At 38.3% G+C, this 13,123-nt stretch overlaps 3 long non-coding RNA genes across 4 annotated transcripts; all 3 read left to right on the top strand.

Moving 5' to 3' along the window:
- Nucleotides 1-7,333: 7,333 nt before the first annotated feature.
- Nucleotides 7,334-10,030, top strand: LOC309714894. The gene is made up of 4 exons (XR_014279072.1): nucleotides 7,334-7,758; nucleotides 8,807-9,019; nucleotides 9,355-9,490; nucleotides 9,963-10,030. It is a non-coding gene; the product is annotated as an uncharacterized lncRNA (long non-coding RNA).
- A 5-nt stretch (nucleotides 10,031-10,035) lies between these two features.
- LOC309714895 lies at nucleotides 10,036-11,844 on the top strand. Of its 2 annotated transcripts, XR_014279073.1 has the most exons (4): nucleotides 10,036-10,501; nucleotides 11,032-11,348; nucleotides 11,469-11,650; nucleotides 11,758-11,844. It is a non-coding gene; the product is annotated as an uncharacterized lncRNA (long non-coding RNA). The 2 variants fall into 2 exon arrangements; XR_014279074.1 differs by having other exon boundaries at nucleotides 11,469-11,828.
- Nucleotides 11,841-12,893, top strand: LOC309714904. The gene is made up of 3 exons (XR_014279086.1): nucleotides 11,841-11,930; nucleotides 12,222-12,436; nucleotides 12,571-12,893. It is a non-coding gene; the product is annotated as an uncharacterized lncRNA (long non-coding RNA).
- The last annotated feature ends 230 nt before the right edge of the window (nucleotides 12,894-13,123 follow it).

The raw sequence follows: 13,123 nt of genomic DNA on the forward strand, positions 1-13,123 counted from the left end.
ACAGTCTTGTTCCCCAGTGATTCCCAGAAGGGTCCCATCCAACTACTGGCTAATAAGCTTCTAACCTACCACATGAAAGCTTCTGTGAGACATCACAGCAGCTAAGATGAACAGGAATGTGCCTCAATATATGAGCAGGGCACAGAAGTAGACAAAGCAGTCGCCCTGAGACTACAAGACCAGGCTTATTAACCTGTGCACGGCCGCATCAGGAAGATCGACACAATGGATCACGTGCTTAGTGAATAGCAGCAGAAACCCAAAAAAGTAGCAAGGGAAAGATCCGTCATGGAAATACAGGCTCCTGCATGGCATGTACCACCAGCAGATAGAAGAAGTGGCTGGCATCCAGGATAGACAAAGCGGGACTGAAAAACAGCACACAGGCACTAATCATGGCAGCACAGGAACAAGCTTTGAGCATAAGATCCATAGAGGCTGGGGTCTACCACACCAGGCAAGATTCCAGGTGCAGGCTATACAAAGATGCCCCAGAGACAATCCAGCACATAACAGCAGGGTGCAAGATGCTAGCAGGCAGAGCAGACATGGGGGGCCATAACCAAGGTGCCGGCATAGTATACAGAAACGTTTGTGCTGAGTATAGCCTGGAAGTCTCAAGGTCAAAATGGGACACGCCCCCTTTGGGTGATTGAAAGTGACAAGCTAAGAGCCAATGTAGGGGCTTCCAGGTACAGACAATCAAACTGGTGATGGCTAACCAGCTGAACATAGTAGTGGTGGACAAGCAGAGGAAGATGGCTGTCAATTCCATTTCAATTTAACGTGATGTATGCAGTCCCAAATCAAAACAGTCAAATCAAGGTGCTTTATATTTTAAGGCAGACCCTCCAAGACCCCTACAATAATATATACAGAGAAAAAAACCAACAATCATATAATATCCCATATGTACAAGAACTTTGGTGACACTGGGAAGGAAAAACTCCCTTTTAACAGGAAGAAACCAGCAGAACCAGGCTCAGGGAGGGGTGAGGGGAGGAAGACAGGACAAAAGGCATGCTGTAGAAGAGAGCCAGAGATTAATAACAAGTAATGATTGAAACCGGAGAAGTCTATTGACACATAGTGTGTGAGAAAGGTGACTGAAGAAGAAATACTAAATGCACCATGGGAATCTCCCAGCAGTCTACACCTATTACATGATAACTAAGGGAGGATTCAGGGTCACCAACCCTGACTATAGAGTTTAGCAAAAAGGAAAGCTGTAAGCCTAATTTTAAAAGTAGATATAGTGTCTGTCTACCGAAAAAGTTACTCTAGAAACCAAAAGTAAGCCTGCAGTCCAAGAGTGAAGTGCTCTACTGGGGTTATATTTGGAATTTGAGAGATATTGTGCAAATGGAAAAAAGCAGTTTTATCTATTTGTTAAATATGTCCATTGAAGGACATGTCCTGGTCCAAAAATGACTCAAAGAGTCCTCACAGTATTACTGGAGACCAAGCTAATGCAATTCAGAGTAAGAATCTGGTTAGATACCATAATTCTCAGGGTTTTAGAGGTTAGTTAAAGTTAGCGGCCATCCAGGTCTTTATGTCTTGAAGACATTCCTGCAGTTTAACTAATTGGTGTGTGTTATCTGGCTTCATGGACAGATAGAGTTGGGTGTCATCTGCATAGCAGTGAAAATGCATGCTATGTCTTCTAATGATGCTGCCTAAGGGAAGCATGTATGATGTAAACAGAATTGGTCCTAGCACTAAACCCTGTGGAACTCCATAATTAACCTCAGTGTGTGAAGAGGACTCTCCATTTACATGCACAAACTGGAGTCTATTAGATAGATATGATACAAACCACTGCAGTGCAGTACCTGTAATACCTACAGCATGTTCTAATCGCTCTAATAGGATATTATGGTCAACAGTATCGAACGCTGCACTGAGGTCTAGCAGGATAAGCACAGAGATGAGTCCACTGTCAGAGGCCATAAGAAGATCATTTGTAACCTTCACTAAAGCTGTTTCTGTGCTGTGATGAGCTCTGAAACCTGACTGAAACTCTTCAAATAAGTCATTCCTCTGCAGATGATCTGTTAGCTGTTTGACAACTACTCTTTCAAGGATGTTTGATATGAAAGGAAGGTTGGAGATTGGCCTATAATTAGCTAAGACTGCTGGGTCTAGAGATGCTTTTTAAGTACAGGTTTAACTACAGCCAGCTTGAAGGCCTGTGGTACATAGCCGATTATTAGAGATAGGTTGATCATATTTAAGATCGAAGAATTAATTAATGGCAGGACTTCTTTGAGCAGTTTTGTAGGAATGGGGTCTAAAAGACATGTTGATGGTTTGGAGGAAGTAATTATTGAAGTGGGTGGCTGTAGCTCAGGTGGCAGAGCAGGTCAGCCACTAATCAGAAGGTCGGTGGTTCGATCCCAGGCTGCCTCCTGGCTGCATGCCAAATATTCTTGGGCAAGATACTAACCCCATGTTTGCCTACAGGTGGCGCCAGTGTCCGGCAGCCTCACCTCTGTCAGTGCGCCCCAGGGTGGCTGTGGCTACAATGTAGCTTGCCATCACCAGTGTGTGAATGTGTGTGTGACTGAATGTAGTGTGAAGCGCTTTGCAGGCCATTTAACTCAAAAGTATCGATTGGAGAAAAAGAGTCTAAATGAATATCAATGGTACTGAAATTAGCGTGACATAATGTTACATCTGTGGGATGATTGTTGGTCATTTTTTCTCTAATGATAAAAATTTTATTTGTGAAGAAGTTCATGAAGTCATTACTAGTTAATGTTAAAGGGATGGTTGGCTCAACAGTGCTCTGACTGTTTGTCAGCCTGGCTACAGAGCTGAAGAGAAACCTGGGGTTGTTCTGATTTTCTTCAATCAGTGACGGATAGTAAGATGTTCTGGCTTTGCGGAGGGCTTTCTTATAAAGCAACAAACTATTTCTCCAGGCTAAATGATGATCTTCTAAATTTGTGACACGCCATTTCCTCTCCAGCTTATTAGTTATCTGCTTTAACTATATATTTGAAAGTCATACCAGGGAGTCAAATACTTCTGATATGAGGCTTTCTTTTTTACAGGAGCAACGGTATCTAGAGCAGTACGTAGTGAAGAGGCAGCTGCTCTGCTCTCTATTTGTGAATGATCTTTGGCTTGGTTTTGAGAATGCCGGTATTTCTGACTGTTGTGTACAACAGTGGTCAATAATTCCATTTGCAAACACTGAAGCAGCTGTGTGTTTATGTGGAACATTTTTGATGATTAGATCAATAAAAAAAAATTTCCTAGACATTTTGATTTAGGTGTGGTGGGATTGTCAACAATCAGAAAGAGATTTATAGCATTAGAGTAAGCTTTAAATTCATCGCATACTGGATCTAGCCAATTCCACTTAAAGTTCACTATATTAAATTCAAATTAGATAAAAGATTCATTAAAGAGGTTAACCCATCGCTGACAGCTGAGTGTATTCTAGCAGCCAGTCTATAGCAGCCAGCATCTGTGCCGAGCGCCATAAACTCAAATTGCTTACTCACTGACTCAGAGAGCAGCACATGTGAATGGAGCTTGCTTTTGAGAAGTATCGTAATACCCCTACCCTTTTTAGTTTAATAACATCTGCATCAGAAGAATGTGCCCACACAAAAAGCATATCCATCTTGGAACATAAGCTACATACATTCAAGTAAACAAAATCAAGACCAACATCTAGATTTAAAATCAGCACTAGTGTTAAGCCTTGGATTGAAATCAGGTTCAGGATTTAGCTCAGATTATTCTTATGTCTTATTATTTATGCTTTAATGATATGATGCTTTAAATGCTTTGAGGTGTGTATAATGGAAAAGTAACATTGTCCTGAAGAACCATGACACAAATCACCTGGGGGAAGTCCCAGGTGTTTACCTAAAATTAAATTCAAATCAGTGATGTTGAAAAATGTTGTCCAGGTGTTTAATCCAGGAAATCAGCAATTGAAGACTGCTATATATTTTTTTCCCCCAGAGCTCAGGCACCTGGTTGATACACACATACATACAGAAACACTGGGAGACATCCTGCTGTCTTTGATTGGATCAACGAGCAAATAACAGGGATTCTTATTCCCAACATCAATCAGCTGTAGTTCAAACAATGAAGGCCTCCTTTTTAAAATAAGATACGATAGGATAAACCTTTATTAGTCCTACAAATTAGGAAATTTGTTGTGCCACAGCAGAAAGTGGACAGTGCAAAGTTACAGCAGCAAAAACAATGGAATAGGCTAAGATAAAAAAGAAAAACATACTATATACAATAGAATAAAATACTACATTGTCAAAAAATAATTACAATTAGTGTTATTACACATGTGGATGTGTGTGTTTGGTCAGCTGTGAAGTCTTTGTTGTAGAGTCTGATAGCAGTTGGAAGGAAAGACCTGCAAAATCTCTCTGCCCCACATCGTGGGTGCCGCAGCCACTGAAGCAGCTGCTCAGTGCTGTCAGAGTCTTCTGCATGGGATGGGAGATGTTGTCCAACAGGGATGACATCTCCTGTCATTCACCACCTCCACTGGGTCCAGAGGGCATCCTAGAACAGAGCTGGCCCTTCTGATCAGCCTGTTCAGTCTCTTCCTGTCCCCGATAGAGATGCTGCTGCCCCAGCAGACCACACCATAACAGATGGCTGAGGCCACCACAGAGTCATTGCAGGTCTTCAGGAGTGGGCCCTCTGACTATTGCAGAGTCAGCAGAGAACTTCTGCAGCAAGCACTGGGTGGAGTTTTGGGAGAAGTCTGCAATTGGTGGTGAAGAGGAACGGAGGCAGAACTGTTCCCTGTGGGGCCCCCGTGCTGCAGACGACCCTGTCTGACACACAGCCCTGAGTTCTCACATACTGTGGTCGGTCAGTGAGGTAGTCCAGTATCCATGTTGTGAGGTGTTTTTGACCATAATGGCATTTATTGATGCATAGCTATCAAAAGTGGGATTGACCTAAACAAATTATTCACTAGAAGTGTACTATAATGTACAATATGAACTAAACCTCTTCAGTTTTGCGTTTTTAAGAGATTTATTGTGTTTGTTTAATGAATGTATTACGGATCAAAATATATCAAAATACTGAAGCTAAATATTTTTATTTATTGTAGTATCAGAAGTGTGTCTGTGTGCGTTCTCCAGACAAACCAAACAAACAAGCAGCTCTTATTCACAATATTTTCCAGTGGAACATGTGCCTTGGTCTTGACTTCCTGTTCACCAGGGAGGTTCTTCTGTTGTTTTTGTAATATGGAGTTCTCATCTTGTTCCATTTAAGTCACAAATTAGAGAGTCTACATTCAAGATAACTGAAACATATCTTGTACATTAAAATGCCAAAGTTGACTTGAACAAGACTGTCTTTCCTTCAGAATCAGCTCTAGTTGCAAATGAACGGTTTAGTGGTAAAATCAATAAGGTCGTTAGTCTGTCACACGGCTAACACAGAGAGGCAGACGATTATTCACTCTCACTTTTACAGTTATGGCCAATTTAGACACTCTAATTACCCCAACACAGATATCTTTGTACTGTCAAAGGAAGCTAGAGTATCCAGAGAGAGCCCATATAAGCACAGCGAGAACATGCAAGCGTAACACAGAAAGAACCCAGTCAGCCAGAGAATTTGATCCATAAATTTGAGCCATCACCTTGTAATTCATACTGGTCACCAAACATTAATAAATAGAATAAAATTGCAGGGTTTTTTTTTTTTCAGAAGGAATGTGGATGCAGACCCAAATGTGGTCTTTTACAACAAAAAACAAACTTTAATTTAGATAAACAGGAAATCTAATGGCAGCCAAAATCCAACAAACCGGGGGACATACGAGAGCAGAACAACAGAGCACAAACAGTACAACCTGACGAAGAATACAAGCAAACTGATGGTTTCGGGGTAATCGGGGAGATGGGAACCTGAAACATGTAGGGAGAAACAAGGTAAGCAAGAGTAAGCATAGCACAAACTAAATGAGAGATATCATAATCAAACAGGAAGTAACTAAACACAGGAACATCTAACCCAGAAATCCATATTCAAAAGATATAAGTAGCCAAGGAGTACAGGAGAACAGAAACTCAAGAGAACTGCAAATTATGAATATAATTACCAAGGAAAAGAAAACCAAAACTGAGAATAACATTTTTGAAAAAAAAAAAGAAATACAGACAAAATACAACACTCTAAATGACAAGAACATAGAAGAGAAGACAGAAATAACATCTCTAACTTAAGAGTAAATTTAAGGCTTAAGATGAAAAACATTAAAAGCAAAAATATAACATTAAAAAGACATAATTAAGAAAATATCACAAATAAATCTGGATGTAGGGTTCCTTAGATTCAAGAACTTTATTAATTTATTCTTGCTATCAAAGGAGTTTTCAGCTCGATGTCGGTATGCGAGTGTGCTCTTGTTCTGACATTTTGTAATTACCTCTTTATATACATACACAAAAAAATCTGCCATATGGGAAACCAGAAAAATATGGTAAAATAATGTAAATTCACCATCATGTAAAAATACAGAAATTTTCCATATTAAAGTTGCTAAAATAATTTGTCGTCGCTGTAAAATAACATTGAATGTTTTATTTTAACAAATTTCTATATGAAATTACCTAACATGCTCTAACCCATCCATCCATCCATCCGTGCATTTTCTTCCGCTTATCCGGGGTCGGATCGCAGGGGCAGCAGCCCAAGCAGAGAAGCTCAGACCTCCCTCTCCCCAGCCAACTCCTACAGCTTGTCCGGGGGAACACCAAGGAGTTCCCAGGCCAGCTCCAATATAAATATATATATATATATATATATATATATATATATATATACGTATGAGGGGCCGTACAAGCCAAAATTTATTCTTTCACTCTCACACACATACATTCTTCTTTCACACACATATATTTTCACTCTCACACACATACATTCTTCTTTCACACACATATATTTTCATTCTCACACACATACATTCTTCTTTCACACACATATATTTTCACTCTCACACACATATATTCTTCTTTCACATACATATACTTTCACTCTCACGTAGTTTTATTTTAATTTTTATATTTAGATATTTTTATTCTCATGTTTACACATATTTAACACACACATTGCAATATTATGCTCTCTTATACATGTATTTTAATCTACATATTTACACATTTGCACTCTAACATACATGCATTTTCATTTATGCATTCCTACATTTTGCTCTAATTTACATGCATTCAAAATGCATTTAATCTTACAAATAATATATGTATGTAAGAAGAGAATGCATACATATCTGAAGAAAATATATGTATGCAAGAGAATAATGTATGTGAATGAAAGAGTATAGTGGAAACGGAAGGAGTTTAATGGAAACGGAAGGCTGGGTGTCTGTACCGCTGTGATTGGCTGAGAAGCACGCGCGGGTCACTTTCAAGTGTCTGACAGCATGGAGGGGGGAGAAGAAACTGGAGTTCTTCAGCAAGCTGTCGGGTTGTTAAGAAATATTTTATCATCTCCTGAAACGGTCACATCGTTGTCCTCGTCACTTGATCGAGATGGGACGGGCTCAACTGCACCCAGTGTTATCCACAGCACGGTGGAAAGTGAGATGAGGGAACTTTTTAGATCAGCTAACACCCGGGTATCTTCAACGAGTCAAGTAGCTACACGGAGTTCGACTGGAGTGGGGCAGTCTTTGCGATATCAGACCCAAAAACACTTTGGCAACTGGAACTGCAGATCAAGGAAAAGGTAAAAACAAAACAGTTTGCCACTTAACTATACAACTGCGAAATACAAAATACGAAATGTGCTTTGCTGATTTAGCAACGCACTTTTTTACCCTTATAAATTTTTAGCCCTAGCTAATTTATTCAGCAGCATCCACATTAAAAACTGTAAAGACCGTGGCATTTATTTCAATATTAGTGGCTGTTTGTACTTGTGACCCGAGTGTAAGTTGATGCTTACTTTAAGATTACTTTATTAAATCTTCTTTATTAATGTGGGAGGTGGTAGCTACATTAGCCTGCTAAATAAAAGGTTGGGTTAATTTTCCTGTTGTTTTTGTTTAGTTTTGTATTTATTTATTTATTTATTTTTTGGGGTAGAATTTTAATCTTGCTAGAAGACATCAATCCAACTCTGTGTTGTGAGTGGATCAATATCTGTACCACTGTAGAGGTAGATAAACATGGATGCCAAGTCATGCCTTCAGTCCAGTTTCTACAGTGTATGAAATAAGAAAAAAAGAAATATGATCGGTGTCTTTTTTGTTCTTTAGTCAAAGTAAAAAGTAATAGCAAATGTTTCTTTGTATGCCTCTCTGTAGAGCAGTAAAAAAAATCCTTATGCATTGTACTATATATTTATTTATTTATTTATTTAATTCAAGCGTCAGTGAATTAAAATGGTCAAACCCCAAAACATTTTCTATTTTACGTACATTTTCCATTTTTTTTCAAAGGCAATTTATAGGCATGCTATTACTTTATGCATTTTTTTTCTTTCAAATTATGTTTCTGTTATTTGTGTTTGCTATTATACTCAACTCTTACATGCACAAGCAACTTTAAACATATTCAAGTGGGCTAAATGGCTAGCTGCGATACTGTTTTTTTTTAATATAAACTGTGTAACATTTTATTTTATTCATAAAAGCTTAGCAACAGTTTAACGTGTAAGCTGGTCACTACCAAGTGACATTAGCAACTTTCTCAAGGAACTGATAGTGTCTAAGTATAGGTAAATAAAACAAAAGATACATAAATCTGAATATAGTTTCTGTTTTGTTTTATAGGGCCAAGACACATTATCATGATACTTTCAACAAAGATGTCATCCTTCTTCCACGGCCATCAAGCAGTGTTGTTGTCAAGCATCGCACAAAACAACATTTACATGAACAAGGGCATATATTGAATGGATTTGAATTCCAAAAATCCTGGGACCAGAAAACTGTCTCTGAACAAATAAGGGACGCCTTTGGAGATAAACTTTCTATTGATGTAAGGTAGGTTGTGCTAGCAGTCGAAACCTAATGCGACACAGCTTTTGTCAGTAGTCTTTTCGATATCTAGGCATTTCAAAGCTTTACATAACGATTTAAGTCAGAGAACAGGTAGACATGAATCAGTAAACTAAAATAAAAGAACCAAATCAGTTATCCTTTCTTGAACACTCCATTTTTGGCATACTTTTTTGACATTTGTATAAAGTTTACTTCTGTTACTACTGGTTTCAGTCTGATTCAAAGAGGAAAACAAGATTAGCTCTAAAAAAGTTATTGGAACATTTTTGCTGTTTTGGATTTTAAACATTTTACAACTTACTGTAACTGTTTTCCAGCCTGGAGTTTCTGATGGCTTGTGGCAACAGACTGATTGCGCCCAAACTGCGAGCAGGACAGGAGCTGGATGCAAATCTCATACATAAAATTTATAAATCGAAAGCCCTATACATCAGACCATCAAAACCAATTTTGGTACGTTATTTGACTTTTGAATGAATCTACATAGCACTGTACAGTAATAATATGAAGACCAGAAATTGGTGCATAAACAACCTTTGAACTTTCTCATGTCTGTTCTTTTTAAACTTGCCTTTCACCTTTTGTAGTTGGATAGAATAGTACCAAGTTAATGTTCCTTTTTTAAAATGTTAATCCTAAGCTCTGGTATTGACTAAATTTACAGCTGCTCTGTTGGACTGTTTGTGAATTATAGAACGTAAGACTACTGCTGTTCAGGAGATGTGTTACAATTTTGTCTGCCTAGTATGTAAAAGTAATTGTGAGAAAGATCTATTAACTCTTGAAATTTCTCACCCTATGGTAGCTGGGATAGGCTCCAACCACCCCACCTCTGATAAGAATAAGCAGAAGAGGTTGGATATATGGTATTTAATGTTCAAATTCAATATATGTGAATTATTATAATTATTATTTTATTTCTAAGGATGATATTACAAGCTACAGCAGTGAGGAAAACTTTGAAGAAAACCCTGTTTCATCAAGGCAGCTGTGCTCATCATCTTCAGACAGTTTTGCCAGTTCAACAGCTGCCTTCCAACCAATCTCTGCTCCGACGCAATCTCCTGCCTCATCAGTTTGTAATGGAACATTATTAACGGAAACTCCTGCCTTGACCCATGAAAGTAGTATCTCACACAAGTACAGCAGCGCTTCAACAAACATTTCCTTCAGCCAGTTACCAGTGTCTTCATTGGAAATCTACCCTTCCACTAGTCAGCCTTCTACCTCATCATCTGCATCTTTAAGTGATCCAGTTCTGGTCCTGACGTGCCGAAATACCTCAAGCTCACCCTACCAGACCAGGAATCCAGAGAATCATTGTTCAGCATTACCCTCTACATCAACACACAGTCAATCTGTAAACTACGATAACTACCTTTCAATCATGACTCCACTATCTGACATGTCTTCTGATGATGAGGAACTTAACCAGGCTATACTAGCAAGCCTGCAGAGCGAAAGGTTAGTTTCAAATACAAATGTTTTACAGTAGCCAATTAAACACACCATATTTGTTGCAATCCAATACTGTAACCAGTGTTGTGAAGGAGTGTAATCCATCCTCAGATATTTATATGCATATATGATATTTATATTTGCTGTTAACAAAACAGTTTTTTGAATAATGTCTACAGAGTCAAATGATAATGCTGGCAAATTTTATTTTATTTGAAATAGGCAGCGAATTTTTAACAGCCTATCTGACAATGAAATGAAATTTACTTATTGTGCATTGAAACTATTTTTCTTTGCTCTAGTGCTTTCTAGTTCTCCAAAACATATAAACAATATAAAAAGCCACTGAGCAATATACTCCTTTGTACATTTTGCTTATGATTATGATAATTTCCTTTGGTGATTAATAAAGTATGCTGATTCTGATTTTGACAAAACTTTGTATGTCCTTGTAGCCCTTGTATGTGAATGTTTTTACTGATGTTCTTTTCAATATTTTTTTCTTTTTTTTTCTTTTCTTTTTTCTAATCCTACAGGACTTCAAGTTGTTTGGTATCAGCAAAAGATATTTTGGAGGAACTTTCTGCAAAAGTAAACCAACAGAAGAAATGCAAGTTCAACATTAATAGATCAACAGTCCTGGATGGAGCAATTAGAGGTTTTAAACGAGCGACATATGATCCATGCCACACAATTTCTGTCAGGTTTTCTGACGATATGGGAGTACCTGAAGAGGCTGTTGACTTGGGTGGACCAAGAAGAGAATTTCTAAGACTTCTGATCGAAGCTTTGCCCCTGTCTCCAATGTTTGAGGGTGAAGAAGGCAAAATGAACTTGGCGCTTGATAGTGCTGGTATGTATTGATTTTAGGCTGATATCCCTGGAGTAATGCAATAAAAAAATCATTTTTATGAAGTTCTTGTCAAGCGCTTTCATGCATCTATTGACATGTAATGTTTTTCATTATTTCTAGCCATGAGGGAGGACAGGTACTTCATTGCAGGCAGAGCCATTGCAGTAAGCCTTGTACATGGTGGTCCACCAGCAGGCTTTCTGTCCCCAACACTCTTCTCTTGCCTTGTTGATGGCCCAGATTTGGCTAAACCAGTTTTAGAAGATGTTGCCGATAGTGACCTGCGTGAAAAAATTAAAAGGGTAAAACTGATTTGTCAGTTGTTGGATAATGTTTTAGTATTGTGTGCATTTCGTTCTACTCCATGTATTAATTGGGGCCCATTAATTTTTTATTTTTTTATTTGAAGGTTAAAGAGTGTAAATCCTTTGAAGATCTGATAGTAGCAACTGAGCCACTTCAGGAATACTTAGCCAATACTGGCTGCCTGAGGCCGCTACGGAGGCTGGAAGACAAGGATCTGCTTATACATGACATTATCATGTTCCAAGTAATACACAGAGTCCGTGGTCCATTTGAAAGGTATGTATGTATGTATTTATTGTTGTCCAATAAGTAACTCAAACCCATGCTGATTGCCTTGTATTCTGGGAATTTTGTGTGACATTTCTTTATGTGTAGGTACACCATGCCTCCAAAGGTGACAGCATCACATGAAAAATGCAGATTTGGGATATACACTTTTGATGATGTGAATAATCTGAAGTAAAAATTATTGTATATATAAATTCATATGTTTTAGATTATACTTCTTGGATCCATTCATTTTTGATGTGATTTGTGATTTTAAAGGTAATTCTGATTATCATTTAGATTTCAGGATGGACTACGGACACTTGAGGTGCTGGACAAAATCCAAGATCACCCAGAGAGTTTTCGCACCCTTCTATGCTGGTCACCTTCAGTACTTACAGCTGACCTTCTTGACAGCCTCTTTACCATCCGCCTTTCTCCAGCTGGGAGCAATAAAAGGCAGGCTGAAGCAGTTGTCATTAGTTTCTGGAGAGACTACCTAACAGATGCAGAAGGTAAATTTAGCGTTTTAAGCATTGTGTTCAATTTATAATGCAGTGCATCTTTTCATTGAATCAGTTAAAAGTAGAAATGCTTGCTGTGTTTTTTGTCTTTAATGCCATTTTTGACAGTATTGCTTTTCCTTTAGATCAAGACGGAACACAGAAGCTGGGGACAATTCTTGCCTTCGCCACTGGAGCCACCAATTGGCTTCTCTCCACAACCGTCCATTGAATTTCTTCACCAAGAGCCAGATGCACAAACCATGTCTAAACTACCCATTGCAAACACGTGCATCAATTGTTTAAAGTTACCACTTCATACCTCTTACAAAGACTTTCAGGAGAATATGGACTTTGCATTAGGTAATACACATGGTTTTGGAATAGCTTAATTCCTGGTCAGGTTAGTATGCTAATCTGAGTTTTGCACTCAGTTAAATTAATGAGTGTCAACCATTAAGTAATTCTAAGAGAGGTGGGGGGGGGGGGGGGTGTTTTGAATATCATTGCATTTTCTTTCCCAGAAATCAAACAAATGTTCAAAATGTTCCACCTAAAACACCAATTAACACGCTTGAGACCAAGCTGAATTTACTTTATGTTGCCATATTTCATATGTCACCCACCTATTTTGTGATTTGAGGCTCTGTTTTTGCATTGACCTTTTAACAAATGTTCATTTGCTTCAAGTCTTTTTGC

The sequence above is a fragment of the Aulonocara stuartgranti genome, assembly GCF_965226115.1.
Source record: "Aulonocara stuartgranti genome assembly, chromosome: 9".
NCBI lineage: Eukaryota > Metazoa > Chordata > Actinopteri > Cichliformes > Cichlidae > Aulonocara > Aulonocara stuartgranti.